General features: G+C 39.7%; 1 protein-coding gene across 1 annotated transcript in view; it reads left to right on the top strand.

Annotated features, from left to right (window-relative positions):
* The first annotated feature begins 2,474 nt into the window (after positions 1–2,474).
* Positions 2,475–6,000, top strand: part of LOC137632294 (tubulin alpha-3 chain-like) — a 112,580-nt gene continuing 109,054 nt past the window's right edge. Inside the window, exon 1 of the mRNA XM_068364201.1 lies at positions 2,475–2,578. The gene's annotated coding sequence lies outside the window, so the exon portion shown is untranslated. The remainder of the gene's footprint in view (positions 2,579–6,000) is intronic.

Here is a 6,000-nt window from a genome sequence, read left to right as displayed (position 1 = left end):
GGCGTGATCATAAAAAGAAAAATAGTGCATTTGCCAAATAATTTCAATGAAGACTAAGTTTTGAATGAGCACAGTGAATTAGATGTATTGCAAGATCTTTAATGTGGAACTAAAGTTGCCTCATATACTTAACAAATGCATAAATGTCTATAAATTGTGCAAGTTGGATAAAGACGCTTAATTTCATTATTATTATTATTATTATTATTATTATTATTATTATTATTATTATTATTATTATTATTATCACTTGCTAAGATACAACCCTAATTGGAAAAGCATGATGCCATAAGCCCAGGGGCTCCAACAGGGAAAATAACCTAGTGAGGAAAGGAGACAAGGAAAAATAAAATATTTTAAGAATAGTAACATCATTAAAATAAATATCTCCTGTATAAACTATAAAAACTTTAACAAAACAGGAGGAAGAGAAATAAGATAGAATATTGTGCTCGAGTGTACCCTCAAACAAGAGAACTCTAACCCAAGACAGTGGAAGACCATGATACAGAGGTTATGGCACTACCCTAGACCAGAGAACAATGGTTTGATTTTGGAGTGTCTTCTTCTGGATAAGTTGCTTGCCATAACTTAAGAGTCTCTTCTACCCTTACCAAGAGGAAAGTGGCTGCTGAACAATTACAGTGCAGTAATCCCTTGGGTGAAGAAGAATTGCTTGGTAATCTCGGTGTTGTCAGGTGTATGAGGACAGAGGAGGATATGTATAGAATAGGCCAGCCTATTCGGTGTGTGTGTGTAGGCAAAGGGAAAATTAACTGTAACCAAAGAGAAGGAGCCAATGTAGTACTGTCTGGCCAGTCAATATTCTGTATAGAGTCCTTTCAATACACGTCATCAAACATCCGGTCCGCCATCTTGGAGGACATACAAAGACGCGTTCAGTGAATAGCTATGGTTGAACTGTTGAATATTTAGCCATTTCATCACATTCACATTCACACAATGCCCAGTTTTTGCGCTATTGCTGGCTGTGGGAATCGAGGACGAAGAGATGACAAGAGTTTCTACCGCATACCGGCAGTTATTCAGAATCAGGACAAAGATACAGAGGAATTATCCAAGCGCAGACGTGACTTGTGGTTGACTAGAATATCACGGGCTGATCTACGTGAATCCTCACTACCCTACACACGTATTTGTTCTGATCATTTCATATCAGGTCAGTCTCGGCTAGGCCCTAAAAGTATCATTATTCCTGTATAAACATGCTATATCCGATCGCATGGGTGACTTCACAAGTATTATCGTCAGTTCAGTGTGTAGTGTGTGTGGGGGAGAGGGCATTTCAATTTTTAAACATCAAAGGGGCATCTCAGATTTTCAAAACAAAAATTAAAAGCGCCCATATTGGCTATATTAACAAAGGCTACTTACCTAGGTCTCTATTTCGTCAAGGTGCTCATGCCTATATATAATTAAGAGTATATTTATATTTATTTTAATTTGTGTATTAAATTGTGCAGACATACAGGCCTATGTGATGAATAAACATTGATTATAAATAATAATAATATCTGAAAGCTGGTTTAACCCGAAAAGGTCTTCAGCTAATATATGAAACATTGAAAAAAATAATTAAACTTGCACATTTAATTGCAAGGAGGCAAAACGATCATCCAAGAGCATTACAATAGAGTTTGTCCATCATGCGTTTATATGTATATAAGAAATTATAGCATTTGTAACCAAACACAAACACAATGGTTAGGCATGAACTGATAAAGATTTGACATTATAATGCAAAACTTTTATATACATTTTGACAGTCAAAAATTATAATACACAAGGTTAGGCTAAATGATTAATATTATCTTTGTAATTATAAACACTCTCTTCATTGGCCCAGTGTTTATCTAATTTTGGACTTAGAAGCATTAAAGGGAAAAACAATGAATTCTGGAAGCAGATTATTCAATGGAAATGTATGCCCACTCATGTTCTGGGTTGGCCGACAGTACCAAGTAGTTCACCATTTCAATGTATGAAATACTGGGAAAATCCTCAATATTTTGACTGAATGAATTCTGCATCTGGTATGGATCTAGGCCATCAATTAGATCGAGTTTCTGCTTGTAAAAGCGCTTATCATCACTCGACAATTGTTTGACAAAGTCGCTCTCATTGTCCATATTCGCTGTAGCAGCTGCCATGTTTTCGCTTTGTATGCCCTCCAGCATGGCCACCGGCGATTCCCAGTGACGTCATTGAAAGAACTCTGTTATGGAACCTTGTAGTTAATGTATGATGAGAGAGATTGTATTAATTAAAAGGGATGACACCATATAGAAATAAAACAGGTAAAAAACATTTTAAATAAAATCGAAAGGTGTATACTTGCTGTATAGCTTAATTAGTTTCATTCCTACTACTACTACTACTATTACATCCATGATCCCTGGAGCTTGGTCGGACAGTCTTGTGTTATGGTAATTCTGTGCTGTGTTCCGTCAAAATTGCTATGAAATGAAAATATTATAAAAAGAAACAAGGCAAAGGAGATAAAAATAATTTTCGCTATTGAAAATAAACTTTGTGTTCCTGGTATGACAACGATAAGGTAAGGAATCTTTTAAGGTTTTTAATTTTAGCATCGGGAGGTCATCTCGGCGGCTTGTCTTCTTAATTCTTGAGGTATTTTTATTTACACAAAATTGTTCTTTCTAATTGCCTTTCGTCCATGTACTTTAACTTTTCCTGGAAATATTACCAAGTTAGTAGATAGTGTACTTAATCTTTAATAATGAAACCAAGTTTGTCTATGTTTTCTGAGAGGTAGATGTATGATACTTTCATTTCAAGCCAATTACACGAACCTCATAGTGTTACTACCCCCTCTGTATTATTATTATTATTATTATTATTATTACTTATTGCTAAGCTACAACCCGAGTTGGAAAAGCAGGATGCTATAACCCCAGGGGCTCCAACAGGGAAAATAGCCCAGTGAGGAAATGAAAAAAATAAGAAAATAAATATTTTAAGTAGAGTAACAACATTAAAATAAATATCTCTTATAAAAACTATATAAACTTTAACAAAACAATAGGAAGAGAAATTAGATAGAATAGTGTGCCCGAGTGTACCCTCAAGTAAGAGAACTCTAACCCAAGACAATGGTACAGAGCCTGTGGCACTACCCAAGACTAGAGAACAACAGTTTGGAGCCTTTATAGTTTGTTGGGACAGAGTGAAAAACCACATTTTACAGACACAAGAACATCACCTAACCGAATGTTTCCTACCTAACCTAACCTAAGGTTCTCCACTTAACCAAACCTAGGAGCCGTATCCTTAGACTGCTGCACTCTTATCTTACCCTGTCCTAACGAAGTACATTCACCCCCAATGGGTTTGATTTTGGAGTGTCTTAGATGAGCTGGTTTTTATGCATTTCTAACCATGATTATGCGGTAAACCACCCGTTTATGAGTATTTGAAACTTCATAGTGGGGCTTATGACATCTAGTCTAAGATTCCCTGCCTGGAGATAAGCATCCTGCAATCTGAATGAACGAATGGTAGCCTCTTATATAAAAACACCCATTGGGGACCCCAGTAGGAAATTGGTTTTTGGGTGGGGAAATGGTAGGCTGATTTTTACACTTCAACAATATCTTTTAGAGCTTTAAAAATTTGAATATACTATAATTATAGGTGTTTTAAAGTTATTTTTTATAATTTCAGGCGGAAATCCATACTTTTTTGCGTTATGGTGGGTTAATTACTATAACTGAAAAGCTATGGTTTTGCGCTAGATATTGTCATCAGTTACGTTCGAAACTCGTTAAGATATACTGTGTACTAGTCTAATAGTAAGATATTTGAATTAACTCTTTTAAACATTGTTGTTTTCACCAGTCATCATCATAAAAAATCAGTCATCAATAAAAAAAAGTTACTGTAATCCAAATCAAGTAAAAGTAATACTGTAGTACATTATTGAAAGACAGTCAAAACACTGAAAATTTTTTTTTACCAGGACATCCTGATGCAAAGAAAATATTACTTTCTATCTCATTTTCCATGGAGTCATTCATAACAATGTTCATCTTATTACATATAGACCTACCTCCTTACTTAATTGAGCTGAGAATTTATTGGTTTTTACTTTTCCGTATGCTTGTTTCACTCGCGATTACACATTATCTCATTGCTCCTATGTTCTGGCAAGGGGGAGATGTTTCGCTGTGTGTTAGCCGCGGTGCTAATATTTCAGCGTTAATTATCAATTATATAAACTTAGAATTTTAAATATTTAACTTAGCCGGTGAATATATAATAGCTGCAACTCTGTTGCTCGACAGACAAAAAACAGTAAAAACTCGCCAGCGATCGCTATACAGGTTGCGGGTGTGCCCACCAGCGCCAACTGTCGGCCAGATACCACACTCGATGTAAACAAAGACTCAATTTCTTCTCTGTCGAAGTGTCGACAAGACGTACTTTACTCGCTGTTGAAACCTGGAGTTTTTCCCATCATATTTGGTGAAGTACTTTAATTTGGTTTGAGCTTTCACAGTACAGGTGTTTTTCTTCAAATAAATCCTTGAACTCTTTTTTGGATCGGATTAATTGTTGATGACTTCGATCGTTTTTTGGAATTTTCCCTTGACCAATTCAAAATGGCTGACCTTTCACAAGTTCCCAAGTTCAGAAAATGTAATGCTATGGACTGTCATAGGCGTCTTCCAAAGGCTTCTCTCGACCCTCACACTGTTTGTTCCAATTGTCGGGGTAAAACCTGTCAATTGGAAGATCGGTGTGAGGAATGCGTGGGCCTTTCGGAATTCGATTTTATCGAATTTGAGAAGTATACACGCAGACTAGAGAGAGATAGGGTAAGGAGAAGCTCTTCTAGGTCGGTAGATTTTTCCTCTCCACATGCCCCTGAACCTAATCCTTCCCCTGTAGTGGTTGTTCCTAACCCCCCTCCTAGCACTCAGGAACCATCGATGGCAGACATGATGCGTGCTATCCATGCCTTGGGGGAGAGAGTTGAGGCCCTTGCAAGTGACCGCAATCAACTCATGGCGGACGTAAAGGAACTAAAGTGCCAAAGTGCCGCGGAAAGTGTTAAAGTGCTTAGTGTTTCTCAAAGTGTTGTGAACAGTGTTGCGCTTGAGGGTTCGTCTGTTCGTGCCTGTCGTCCTCCTAGTCCGGGACCTCTTGCAAGCTCCCAAGCCCAGGGGAGAAGCAATGTCGTACGACTCATGGGTTCGAGAGGCCTTGATCAGCGAACAGACGTTCCCTCTATGGTATCAGGCGTATCTCCCCAAGATCGCCCCTACCAACGTAAGACGAGAGAGCCTGTTTTTACCTCGTCGTCCGAAGGTGTTTCTCGTAAGAAACCTTGGACCAAGGTCTCACGACCTTTGAAGCGTAAGTCGGTCCCTTCAGGACAAGTCCAACGTCCCGGTTGTAGCCACTGGGTCAGTTCGGACTCGTTGCCGTCATCTGATGACTGCTCGCCGCCTAAGAGAGGCAAAGCGGTACCGCCTCAGTCGCTCACCCCGTCTGTTGCCGCACCTGCTGCCGTAGACCCTAAATGGGTGTTGCTGCAGGACATGAAGCCCAAGCTTGCGTCCTTGATGGAGGACTTCAATGCGGAGAAGGTTGCTGCTGAACCTTCTGGCCAACAACCATCCAAGCGGTCTGTTGTGCGTCCTGTTGACGCTGAGGTAATTTTCTCGCGTCTACCAGTTGGGGTTGTATCTCCACCGATGCGACCCAGTGTGGGTTGCCAGCCGCACGTTGACGTTAGGCGACGCTCGGAGGTGGTTGTTGACGTTCAGGACGTTCAGCAACCATCAGAGGTGACTTGTTTTGACGCGGTGCGTCAACCTCCGCAACCCGGTATGGTGTTGACCGCACAACCCAGACGGTCTAAACAGTCTCGGGTGGACGCTGTGCGTCCTCGCGCACCCATGGTTGTTGACAGTTCACAGACTGTGCAGCAGTTCCATGACGCTGCGTCCGGGT

Source organism: Palaemon carinicauda, chromosome 41, assembly GCF_036898095.1.
Source record: "Palaemon carinicauda isolate YSFRI2023 chromosome 41, ASM3689809v2, whole genome shotgun sequence".
Lineage (NCBI taxonomy): Eukaryota > Metazoa > Arthropoda > Malacostraca > Decapoda > Palaemonidae > Palaemon > Palaemon carinicauda.
Note: the sequence above shows the minus strand (reverse complement) of the source record. Positions and strands in the feature narration are given on the sequence as shown.